General features: G+C 31.4%; 1 protein-coding gene across 2 annotated transcripts in view; it reads right to left on the reverse strand.

The window, feature by feature from the left end:
- Positions 1-14,397, reverse strand: part of LOC106680574 (facilitated trehalose transporter Tret1-2 homolog) — a 152,179-nt gene that overhangs the window by 31,461 nt on the left and 106,321 nt on the right. The gene's annotated exons all lie outside the window — the stretch shown is intronic.

A 14,397-nucleotide genomic window follows, 5' to 3' on the forward strand; every position in this document is an offset into this window, starting at 1 on the left:
TTTTTTATTTTAGTATGTATGAGATCATTTATCAATATTACCTATTGCCCACAACTGTGTGGCAGATTGTAATATCTATCAATAAATAAATCTATCAATCTTAAAAAAAATATTAATACAGGTAAAGGATATACAGGAGGAGTAAAGGAGGCCCACACTCCTGTCCATTCTGACCTAACTAACATACATTGGCTAAGATTTGCTTCAAATGTTTGCATCTGCAATAGACATGTGACTATTTGGCGATTATTGACAATAAAGTACCAGCCAAACTACTCGTACAGTACCGATATTGGAACATATTTGACCCGAGAGTGGGTCTCCCATTACTAGATAAATACCAATAAGACCTTTATCATTCATATGAAATTCTTCCCTATTTTTATTGAGAACAATGTTCTTGTGAACTATGTAATTATATCACGTGTTATGCTTTAAAAACCTGTCAGTGATCGAATTTGGTAAACCACAAACCAAATTCGATTACTGACAGGTAACGGAGAGCCTATTGGTATTAACTACATCATGCGTCTGTTCACCTGTGGCTTTGAAAACAAACTGTTGGATTGTACGACCCTAGGGTAGGTCACGTAGAGCAGAAACATCCTTTCTGTTTAATAGAAACACATTAAGTGCTGGAACACAAAGACAGAACATAGCGTCCCCATTAACAAATACTAGTACATATTAGTAGTAATATTTACTAAAATTACTAAAACATTTAAGTGGACTTGCATATTCTGAATAAAAATATCTTTCAAACGGTAACATCCTTTTTTGTTAATTGGCTCAGGGCATCATCTAAAAAATATCTAAGAGAAATAATATATGGATGAACAACTTCACAGATATAAGTACTGATTTAGACTTTTACAAATGTTTTGAAAGATGCCAAAAAAGGATATAAAATAAATTTTATATACTATTTTGTACTAAATAGAATTAATAAATATAGAATTATGAGATGTGATTAAATCTTTAATAATTTTCCTATTCATTACAAATTTGCACTTACAAAATCTATGAGGCTAGTTTTTTATTTCTAAAAAAACTTCCATACCTACATTTCTATTGGTTATGGCCTTGGAAACCATTAATTTCAGACAGATATGATGATTCAATTATATTGCCATGTTTTACTTGCCACTAACAAATCAATTCTTATTACCAATATTATCATTTTGGGGCAATATGATTTATAATCAAATACATCATAACTTTACGTACGTCCTAGAGGGAATTATTTTACTACTGTACTTTTTTAAGTCTTGATTCTTAGCTTATAAGAAATATATCAGTTAATTTTCATTCGGAATAGGCTGTAGGAAATTTTACGGAATATGACTTTAAAAATAAAATCATTATCATGAAAAAGTAAACCTGAAACTAATGACAGAAAACAGAATTTTCAGTGACATCCGAGATTCCAAACTGTGGCATCGCTTTAATCTTATTCCTTTCCCACTTTCGACAGGAAAGAAAACCAACGGGTTAGTCAATTTTGAATAACAATTACCATGTCATGTTTAAAAAAATATATAAAAGAACAGCATTTTATTAAGATTAATCATTGTTATTCTTATGAAATGAGATCTTAAAATTAATAATTGCATATTAATTCAATATTAAATGCTTATTTAAAGTCCATTTTGCCATTGTCTTTGTTGTTTATAGCTTCAACAACATTTTGGTCACGATAACAGGTTTAAAACATTTATTACATAGAAGATTCTGTGTACAAGTTTTGATTGATAGTATGTTTTAGCTGAGAGGTAACCTAAGAACATTCAATTTTTTTTTTTTAATTGGGGCCAGAGAATTATTCGTTATTCAAGAATTACCCCTAAGGAAATCCGTTTTATTAAGAAAAATTAGTCTGGTCCGAGATATTCTAAGTAAACATTTACTGCTATCACTATCGTCAGATTGATCAATGATTCAGAAAAGAAGGACCGCTCGCCAAGTCGTTCCTGACCTACAGTGTAAGCTGATCTGTTTACATTTGTGATATCACTCATGTCATAACCTAAGTTAAAATAGAAAGATAAACAGTCACTAGCCGTGCCTGCCCACAACGATCCAACAAAAAAAGGAATTATTACTTATGCAGATTATCTTATTATTTTAATAATTAACAGCTTATTATTATTATCTTATTATTTCGCTAAATAAAATATTTTAATAAATGATAAAATATATAAAATTTATTGATAAAATGATATAATTTCGGCAAAAATAAAACTAGAATGAATTACAAAAACTTTAATCATAAGAACTTTGACACATGTGGGTTTTCCAATGTAGTAAAGAACAAGAGCAGTGGATTATTGGTATTTTGATTTCGATAATAATATTTTTATAAATTCTTTTCATTGTACCTGCACCTATTTTGCGAATTTCTTTTATGAGGATGGATATTTTTGGTTTTGGAAACACTGTACCTTGGAAAATATTGAACTTAAGGAGTTCTAATAGTACTCAAATTAAAACAAATGTATTTATTTTTAAAATAGGTATAATAATTTCTTTCATGAAGGGGTAGTTTTCAAGGTATTGAACCTCTCCTGTATCATCCCTCACCTTACCCCCTGGTACACCTTTCGCCAAATACTAACTGACCAAATCGACCTGAGTTTTCTATAAAACTCATGAAAATAGTCGAATCACAATGCTTTCCCACATATGAATTTGGATTTCCTCAAAGGCACTTCACAATCCAACAAGGCCTCAGGGACGTCGACTATGTCTCATTAGCTCTTGAAAGAAACAAAATTGCTCGAGTACATTTCAGGATATAGCACAAGCTTCTCAACCTCTTAAATCGCTCTTTTCGAGATCGTAGTGGCACTGAGTACTCCAATATCTGTCGAGGCAGGGGTTCCCCAAGGCAGTGTCCTATAATCTACATCCTCTTTACTGATGACATTCCCATCAATCTCGACACGTTCCTGGCAACATTAGCCGAAGATACAGCGATTATATGATCCTGTAACAGCCTCATCCAATCCTCTCTAAACACACTTCGTCACTTCATCTTAGACAAGACTCACTTGGAACCAACATACTGGACTTAAATGACAAGAACTGAGCAGACAATTCAGCCAACTATACCAAATACTAAGCAGAACCTCTCACCTCTCAAAATATATAAAACTTCTGATACGTATGGAGAACGGCTAAACCTTCGAACATCAAACTTATCCAATACTTGCAATCCAAAATCCACAGGACTACAGTCTATGCTCCGTGTTACGTTTCCAACAGAATACTAAACCATGACCTTCATGTCCCCTATGTTCTTGACCTTAAACCAACCAAGTGTTCAAACTTCCATACAGATCCTTTGATTCTATTTTTATCCAGTTATCCTACAATTTTTTTTTTTATTTTATTGTAAAATAAATTCGAAAATTGGGGATTATGACAATAGCCAGATTCTTTACTCATGTACACTGAGTGTATTTGTTATGGTGTTTGCAGCTTTAGCACACTTACTCAGCCTCCACTGGCTCATACAAGAGGGCTCCGCTGGGTTCTCGAAGAGCCCTTATTTTACTCCTCACGCTTGGGGGATGGGGGGAGCAGACCCAAGGACTCTCAAACCGAATGAGTAAATATTGTACATAATAAACTATGGATATGATAAGTTTTATTTTATTATTAAACCTGGTTTGATATTTCTAGTTTTACCTATTTTATTTTATATTTATCTAATTATGTACATACTTTGATTATGTTTTTTTTATTTGTGTATGTGTGTGTGTGTTGATGATCTTGGTAAGAAGGTAATCATTAACATCACTATTACCTATTGTCCTAAACTGTAGCTGATTGTAATATTTTTCCATAAATAAAAATTTTAAGACAAAAAAAAAGTATCACCAAAAAAAGGTTTCATAGAAATCTTTGATCCCATGTACATAGCCTCAACTTGTTAATTTCTGCTGTAGCCAGTTACTTACCTGAAACAAAAAAGCATCATTAGAAAACCTGAACTATTTTTAACAATAATTTATAAGTTTAGTTATACTAATTACAATAATCATTCTCTATATTTGCCATGTAATCAAGAACCTTCTTCAATATAATTTTTTTTTCTCAGTTTTTACACGATGTGCGATCAATAACACTTGATAAGAAAAAAACAATGGAGATACCATCAACAAATTATTGATCGAAACTGTAAAGTGTAAGAGATAAGATAATTCTGTATGAATGAATGCCAGTATGAATCGATTTGAGTGATTAAGCAAATATGCACTTGAGCCAGTTATCTCTTTTCTTAGGCAACCATAACAACTGCTAACTGAATAATAGACCCACTGGCCTACAAATCGGTTTGATAGGTTTATTTTAACTATATCATTAACATGATTGAAGTCTCCCCATGGAAAATAACCAATGTATTGAGACCTTTCGAACACGTGTTTTACTGTAAGGAAAAGAATTAACATTTCTGTATGTAGGTGCTTTAAAACTGTGTTAAATTCGACAGAAATTTCTGAATCTTGGAAGTTAGTACATCTTATAAAAAATATTTTGAAATAGGATTGCGCTCAGAGTATTTCAATCTGTTCTCGAGTTTTCGATAAAGAATTTAGAAAACGCACTTTTAAATTAACATATGTTTTCTAATCTAATAATAAAAATATTGAGTAATGAAAGCATGACAGAAATTGTAAAACGCCGTTTTTAAATTTCAGGCGCTTTTAAAATATTACTCGATTAAACTATCTTAAGTCTTCTCTTCTCGTTTTAAGCAAAGATTTCAAAAGTGATAAAGGACCGTCGCTCACTGGGGGTCTTAGTGGAGCGGGTCCGGCCGGGAAGGATTGCATTTTTGTTTTAGTTTCGATCTTTTCTTCTGAAATTGTGACATATCGTACATCGCTATAATCGTCTGTACTTTACATCAGATAAGTAAAGCTACTACGGAGGGCGGGATTGGAGGATTTCACACCGTTTTCCAATTTTAAGATGCTTTTTAAATATTGCTCGATTATATTACCTTAGGTCTCCTCTTCCAGTTTTAAGGAAATATTTTGAAAGTGATATAGGACTGTCGCTCCCAATAGGTCTTAGTGGGGCGGATTCATCAAAGAAGGATTACCTTTTTCTGTGTATGATCACTGAAATGTTAAGCAGTACTTTCTTTTTCGATTTTTTGTCATTTATTTCTTTAGAATAATTCTAAATAATTGCAGATAGTTCCTGAGGATGTTTTGTTACTTCACCACTAATAATAAAATAGTGGTGAAGTAGCATCAACCTAATTCATATAACTGCCTTCACCAAAAATCAACTAATAAATGAATACATTATTAATATACTTCATTATTATATCAATATATAATGTATATCAGAATATATTCATAGTCCACACATAGCTAGTAAAAATTAAAATTAATGTTAAAAATGTTCTTACATTCCCTTAGTATATTTTATAGAATTCAGGATTTCATCAATTTTATTTAGTTTCTCAATTAATTTTTAATATATTTTGTGTTAGAAAGACGTTGTCTACATATGTACGATGTATCTAAGATACTAGAAACATCAAAAACAAACTTTTTCACCTCGCTTGAATCCAAGAAAATATTCCAGACATTAAGATAATTTAGCATCTTTTGTAAATTTTTAATAGCAGTTAGCATCTCATTTGAGTGTATAGAGAAGTGCATTTTTCTCTTTCTAGAATCTCATATACAGTATCATGTTATTGGTTGGTTTACTTTTCCTTTGAAAGAATTTATAGTAAATGTTTTTCACATTTGTCTTTAACGTTTTGAAATCTTCTAGGAAAGATTTTTTCACACATAAATATGTTTTTAGAATAAATTCTTTACCAATTTAAGAGCCACATGTGGCTCGCAATGTGAGGTTTCCAAAAAAAATTGTCCAGTCCAGACCGAATACATTAAGGTCACAGGAGGATGTAATCTTAATATTTTCCTGCACAGGTTACGAATTTTCAATACCACAGGTAAGTGGGATCTAAACTACACTAAAGTTAATAGCGCAGTTACCTCTTCACTAAATGTGGTCGAAATCTTATATATAAAAATGAATTTTTGTTAGTTCGTACTTTATGCACTGCTGCACCGTTCATCCGATCGTGAAGTGTGTTATATAATGTTCAGAATTTTTCTAGGAAGTATATAGGCTGGCCCGATTTTTTGGTAAAAATAAATTATTAACAAAATTAAGCATTTCTGACGCGCAGCTCAATAAGTATACATTTCCTTCATATTGATTATACGCCAAAGGATTTGTCTCTTTCTGAAGAATAAGAAAAAAAATGATAATGAGGAATCCAGTAATGTAGGTCAACAAAAGTCTATTTTTTGATATTTCAAAAGAAACCAAAGGCATGTAAAGCGAAAATTTTGCCTATTTTGGGCCAAAAAATACTATATTCTGATTTTATTGAAAATTCTTTGAAGTTAGCTATTACCATTTATGTTACCATAGTTACCGTCTTATCACTTCATCTATACATTAACTCATATCAAAGTTTCAATAGTGCTCAATTAATGTAAATACATACTCAAACATAGCAATAGTGAAGCATTGCCGGGTGGTCGCTAAAATTATCTACTAGAGTAATCAAAAACTACTTTAGTAATTACGTTTTCTAACTTAAAATTAGGTTCATATATATGGTCTACTACTAAATCGCATAGCGAATTGAAACGAAGATTCAGACTCCACCCAACTACAACAACATAATTCCTGATGGTCCCAATGCAGAGCCAGAAAGTGTTCAAATACTATCACGCAACACTGACAGGCGTTGCAGTCTGATGGAGGAAAACTTCTTGGGCTTGGTTTGATCAGCAGATATCGTTCAAACCTAGGTCACACAATGATCTTCCATCTCCGATATAAAAGATTACTATTATTAAATTATATTTTATAAATAAAGATCGAGAAAACAGCGAAGTAAATTCATGACTAGACACGAATTCATTTACTCTAGCATATAGCCCTGAACAACCCACGCATACATTCCATTATCAGACACTGTGTAGAAGGTAAGATACCTGAGTGCAACAGAATGACAACATAGAGAGTAAACATATTCTTCTGAGGATGGAGATTTAGTCAGCTTATAGTGTAGGTCATCGTAAAAATCCATTGAATACAAATTAATTCCAACGTAACTTAGCAATTACGAACTTAATTGCTCAATATAACATGATAAAGTCACTGTTCTTACATAATATATATATATGTAAATACAGTGGGTTCGTAATCGCAATATATGTACATATATATTAATTTCGAGAAAATGAAATAGCTTAGAATCAATTAAAATAATCTAGGGCATAGAACATATTAATGCTCCCTGTGTATAAGACAATTGGAACAAACATTTCCATTTGACCTCATTTCCCCAGGAATGTAATGTCTAGGACATTCAACATTGCACTGATGATGAAAGGAAGAATAATTCATTCTGAATTCCCATAAAACACTTGCATGTGCAATTATGAAAAATCTGGGACAGAAAATATTTAGCAAAATAATATTTATTCAAAAAAACAATCATTTAAATTTGGTTTGTATGATACTAAGAGAGGTATGTCAGCCTTAAAACCGGACAGAAATATCGAATCAGTTTATCCTTCTTTAATGTTTGGAAAATTACATTAGCCCTAGAATAAATTAAAGAATTGAAGTAAGTAAATTGAATCTTAGGCACATTTTAATTCAATACATAAATAAATATGTAGGCATATATCAGTAAATTACGTACATAATATATTTTATATATCATATATATACAAAATATATTACATATGCTACACTGACATCAATTTTATGATAAAAGCCTCTCCCGCACTTAGATTCTAAACAAAGAGAAAGCCTAGTTATAATGTAACCTTTTCAAATAAAACTTCCAATTTTTATAATAAATTAATAAAATACTTCTTTTAAAATTCAGATAAAACCATTTTACAATTTTTTTGACAATTTTGAACCACCACTCTCTGATCTGGGTCACTTTAATTCGGTTTGATCCCACTCGGGGTTATTTTATCTTTCCACCTCATGTGTGATCTTTTGTTTCTCATTTGGTCTATGGGAGGCTAATCGGTAATTCTTTTCAACCAAATATTTATCAGTCTTGCCAGATGCCCAGTCCATTTCCATTTCAGTTTCGGACTTCCTTACTCAAACATTTTACTCTTACAAATAGAAGGATATCTCAGGACTTAATCTTTTTCTCGCTTTCGGTTCGCACCGTAATCCTAAAATGGCTCATTTACATTGTATCCTATTTCTCTTGTTTCTTCTTATAGATAATTACTTACAGTTCAAGGTTAATGATTCGTCACTTGGTAATAACATTGATGAAATATAGGTGTTTCCAGAAAGGAGTTCTTCGCATGTGAAAGCGAATTTATTTGTCGTAATCCATTGGGATTGATGCTAGACCCATTTTTCAATAACCCCCAAGATACCTTTAAACTTGGACCTGATTCGAAGAGCTGTTTTCTGCACATAGGTGTGCTGAGAAATATTTGGATAAAAACGCTTACACGAAAGTAACTGAAGAAAATCAACATTGGACCAAAAAGGAAAGATCAGCAGAATCCCGTAAATTCTTTAAAATTAGATTAATGTTTTGATAAACTATACCAGAACGTAAATTTAACTACTGGCAGATACCAAATTTGTAATAACGTGTACAAGTAATAGGAATACATTATGGTTAGTTCCATGGTCACTGCATTATTTAGAGTGAACTTGAAGAGACAGCGACCTTGGAGTGTCAAGATAGCGTGCTGCTCTCTGACGAGGGTGGTACCGCCATCTTGTTTCTTTTCTATTTTGCTTATTGGTTTGTTTTTTTTAGAAAAGCTGTTACAACATTGATCTTTATGCGAACACCAACGAACTGATACAATAAATATCCAGTGAAATTCAATCATGAAAATATTCTTAATTCAAAGAATTGAAGAATTCTGCGCCTCTTATTAAGGGATTATGAAAACAAAAACAACATTCTTAAATTTTGATTTCCCATGTTTTTGTTGTTTTGTTTTTTTTGAAGATTGGGGCAATGGGCCTCATACTATCAACAAAACTACCCAGGTCTATAATAATACTGATACTGAAATGAACTTTTTAAATATAGAAGCTATTTTAGTTAATTTCCTCCTAATCACCCTAGTTTTTGAGTTTATTAATCTGTTTGCCAAGCTAACTGTCATGCGTGTATGACGTTACCTGTCCGCCAAGTTCAGACTGTTACGTCCACCAAATTCAAATAATTTTTATTTAATGAGGTGTAGATAGTTGACCGTAGATTAATGATTGGAGAAGTTTGTCGGGGGGTGCGGTTAGCAAAGAACAACATAAATAAACAAAACCATATTTATTTATTTTATGCCGACGTTTTTTGTATTGTTATTTTGTATAATTCTAAATTTGTTTGTATACTATTCCTTTTCAATTGTATGTTACTCTAAATGTTGTTGTTATCTCTTTTGTTCTATAGCCCTGATGAAGACCTGAAACTCAGGTCGAAACGTCGTCATAAAATAAATAAATATGGTTTTGTTTATTTATGTTGTTCTTTGCTGACCGCACCCCCCGACAAACTTCTCTAACTTTTTTTTTTAACATTGAGTGCTCCCAAAAGATAGTTTCTTTACAAGATATTACCGTGTGTCTAAGATAATTCATATATTACATAACCGATTTTATTTGTTTTACAGTTATGACATTCAATAATAACAGTAATATAATGAGAAGCACTACGATCCATGAAAGGTCATGGGGTTCAGTACGTTGTAAGGAAGCACTGCACTATTTTTAGAATAACGGTTAAACAAGAAGAGGATTTTTGCAAGATCACGCTCAACTGTCAGATTATTCCCAATTAAGGGTACCCGCTTTATGAGTCTGGTACGGAAAACCGTTTACATGTGTGCGCATAGATTATTTATTATAAATAGGACGTTTATAAAACACGATTATTTTTTTTTTTATATGTTAACAATTGTAGTTCTTTTAACTCGTATATCTTCGTAACAACTCTACTAATGTCTAATACTAGTAAACTGGTAATGTTTTCCTAGAAATGAGGAATTCAGAAGTTAATAGAATGAAACTAAAACAAAATTCAGAAAATTTCGAGGTTTTGGGGCCCTCTCAAAAAGCACAAGCAAAAAATAGTATAAACTTAAACAAACCCTCTACATGCAAATGAAAAAAAGGTTATAGTATGGTTACTCATAAAAAAAAATTTTATTGCATAAATAATAGTAATGAACTGTTTTTATTTATGTTCGTAAAAAAATTAGAAAAGGATACACACACAGTACAAATTAAAACATACCTTAGACGTAGCAAAGAAATAAATACAACAAAATGAAATTCAAATAAATTTTAAAAAATATATATAAAAAAAGGAAGAATTAACAAAGTTTACAAGAAAGAATTATCTTATTATAAAACGATATTTTATATTATTCATTATATATATAGCGATATTTTATGAATTTTCTAGAAGTTTAGAATGAAAAAATGACTTGAAAAAAAAAAAAAAAACCATGCGCTGAAGTAAGCAAAGCACTGAACTGGTATTGGTTATTTACTCAACCCTATTTGTTAAGTGCAATCATTTTAAACCGGTTATCTATCTCATCAATAAGACCCCCTAAGATGGTAAGGAAATATTTGAAGTTTCAAACCTCCAGCAGATCTTAGACTAATTGATTTTTAAACGCTTTTAGTGCCCCCCCCCCGATGTGCTCCGCGTAAATTTATCTAGTGCTTATTATTACATAAAATATTTTATTTTGGTATTTAGATATTTTGTTTTTCAACAAAAGTTCCAAGTCCATTAAAAAAAATTAAATAAGTTAATAAAAGCCTACATAAACTGTGACCTCAGTTAATTTCTCGTAATTTCAGTTAACTTAGCCTTTTCATATAAATGATTATGATAATAAATAAATTATGATATATATAATAATTTTGGTTTTCGTTTCTTATATATATCATATTTAATTTTTTTTATTTTCAAACCTTTTTATTTTAACCATATATAAAAATAAAGAGGTTTGAAAAAAAAAAAAATGATATATATTAAAAAAAACGCGAAATTCAGTTCAAATCGTCATGGATAGAGGGAAATTGAATAAAGCTAAGGCAACAGAGGCATCGGTGGATCATGGATACTATGGCTTAATGTTGCAAGATGTCTATCAGTTTTGACACGATTTTATTTAAAAATTCATTCGTTTTTTAAACATAATCTCTCTCAGTAAAACCACAGCGGAATATAAAAGATTCAGTAAAGAGACAGCTGAAATGTTGAGCCGTATGCTAGTGTCAGCAATATACAGCTGCGCAGTTGAGTTCACAGTGGAGAGCATTCATTCAACACATGGGTTCGTCCAAACATCAAACACTTCTTATTTTTATTATACGCCGTTTCTATATAATTATAAGAGATAATAAACAATTAATCACAGAATAAAATGGAGTAAAAATGTACAGAAGACAATTTTCAATACCCAATAGGAAAAAAAACTGGTGCAGTGTTCGCATCTTAATGAAAATATGCACTCTACTGTGAATTGAAATTAATCCTCGCTCGTTTCGGGACAGATATTTTTTATGTTATTCACTGCGACAATACTTTTCCGAACTAATTTTCCAAATGAGGCAAATTCACCAACTCTAATCAATACTGTTTTCCGAAAACTAAATTTAATAATATTATACGTTGCAAATTTAATTAATTTATGTTGGCATTCATTTAAAAAAAAAAAAAAGCCTATCAACTGAAAGGCTTCTATTTATAAAACTATTATAAACTTAAATTATTTTAAGTGAAATAAAAAAAGTATTTATCTATTAACTATGCTGACAAGCAAACGTTATCAAATAACGAAACAGCACATGCACCAGCAGAGTTAGAAGATATATATTATTTAGGCATTATTTATCATTCTTCATTACTTTCTATCTCTCTTCTTCTTTAGCTTTCCTCTTTACTGCCTCTCAGCGTAGAGGAGCATTCAGCCAGGAATTCCATTCCTCGCTCAATCTAGTCGAGATATGACATCCTAGGGTGGGCCGTAGGTCGTCTGCCATCTGGGACATATTCTATGGCCTTTAGAGGACCTCTGTGGTCGTCCATCCTGATAACATGGCCGAACCACTTTTGCTGACGAGTTTCCAGGAACACTTTTAGTGAGGCTATCTGCAGTTCCTGAAGAATACTCTCATTGCGAACTCGGTCCCTCCTTGTTTTTCCAATCGCCCTTCGCATAAATTTCATTTCGGTAGCGGTAATTCTGCTCTCCTGGCGGTCTGCTATTATCCAACTCTCTGAACTATACAAAAGTATGGGTAGAAACATTCCCTTGAAGATGTGTAGCTTGACATCTTTGCCTAATTTTCTCTTCCCTGCAACAACGTTACATATCTGGTAGTAAACTGCGTTTGCCTTATTAATTATGTTAGATATTTCTGCGGCTACCTTCCTACATCCGTTTATCACAGCACCCAAGTATGTGAAGTCTGTCACCACTTCTAATTCTTCTCCATTACAACATATGTGGATGTCTTCCTTCTTTCTTTCAACTTGTTGAATCTAACTTTTGTCAACTTTCTAATTTAAATATTGTTATTTATAAAATCTTTGGCTTTCCGACGATCTGTAATACATCTATAATACTACTCTCTGGAAATGTATTTTTAATCAGGAAAAAACATTCATCTTTTTATCTTCCTAAGTTAATTATCAATTCCTTTCATAGTTTATAATCATCAATTTTCTAATAGCAATAAAAATGTGACTTGGTTAATTATTTCAAACAAACAAAATTAAATATATATTTATAAATAATTTATCGTATTATTTCAAATTATGAAGAAGATGGTCAGAGGAAAAAAAAAAAGTTAACATTTTTTTATTTATTTTATTTTATTACTTGCCGACGTTTCGCTATACTTTATAGGGCATCAGGGCAGTTGACAGCTTTCGCAACTTATAAAATTATAAAACTTATAAAAGTTAGGAAAGCTCTCAACTGCAACAGTCCTGATGAAATTCTACAAAGTGGAGTGAAACGACCACAAATAAATTGTTTTTAACTATTTTTAAAAATTAAAGATACTTTAATGGGAAATCTTTTAAAAAATTCGACGTTTTTAAGTCATGTCCGAATATCTTAATGAGGATAAGACCTAGCTGATTTCGAATATCATTTTATTGTATATTGATATACCGAATTTCATAAAAATGGTTGAGCCGTGTTTGAGAACTGTCACATCCCCAGCACGCACGCACTTACGCGTGTAACACACACTATTTTACAGTACTTGTTATTTAAACTGAGGAAAACTTAAAAGTTTATTCCCGTCGAAAACTCAAAGCTGAAATTTTTCACGACCGTAATACTTACTAAACAGCGACTACCGATGGTGATTCTACACTTCGAATACAACAAAAAAAAGTCTACTTGTTTACCCTTGTACAATTCTCAAATATAAGGACAGAATCTCTGTTTTTGCTCTGAATAAAACGAATTTTCTTCATAAAATTAGCCATTTCTCCTCAGCTATTGTTCCCATTTGTAAAAATTAGCTGTAGAAACGAACTTTCTTAATACAAAGATTATTTCACATATTCAAAACTAGATGTTTTTCTTGTCTATATTTCCAGTTTTTAAGCTAACTCGTCCAAAATTAAATTTCTTCAACCACTAAAAGTTAAAAACATTTGTTGTTGAATTAAAGAATTATAATGAATGTAAATTTAATTTATGTATACATTTATACCAATGCCAAATGAAAAAATAACTTTGCTAAATAAAGAGTCGAGAATAAATAATATTCAATCATTTGTGTTTTAAATAATTTTTATAATCTAATAAGCATTCACGGCATAAAGCAACCTGGTGATAAAGGGGTATAAAAAGGCAAAGTATCCATTGTAAGGTACTCTCAGCATAAGTGAAATAAAAAATGTCAATTGACTCTTTGATATTAATTTAAAAACTAAATAGATATAGTCTCTTTAAACAATGCTAACGAAGTTCATTTATAATAGCAATTAAGTCCATCAACAGAAATTACCGAATAGACACCTTTTCATTGCATATTCTATTCGAATTCACATTCCACAGGTTGCACGAGTACGACACCACAGCAGTAAGAACAATAATGGCAATCACCGAGGAGGGAGTGTTAGCAACGAAACAAAGGAAGTCAATGCACATCCGGATAGTCCTGTAAGATTAATTGCTAGGCACTTAGCAAGGTAATTGTTTCTTTCACCAACGTAATTGTTTTTCTGTTAAAAAGAGAAAAAGAATCCCTTCTTTTATTTTCGTGAAAACTCCTTCCTATCAATAACTTTATATCATA

The sequence above is a fragment of the Halyomorpha halys genome, unplaced genomic scaffold (genome assembly GCF_000696795.3).
Source record: "Halyomorpha halys isolate HHAL.00 unplaced genomic scaffold, Hhal_1.1 Scaffold269.1, whole genome shotgun sequence".
NCBI classification, from domain to species: Eukaryota; Metazoa; Arthropoda; class Insecta; order Hemiptera; family Pentatomidae; genus Halyomorpha; species Halyomorpha halys.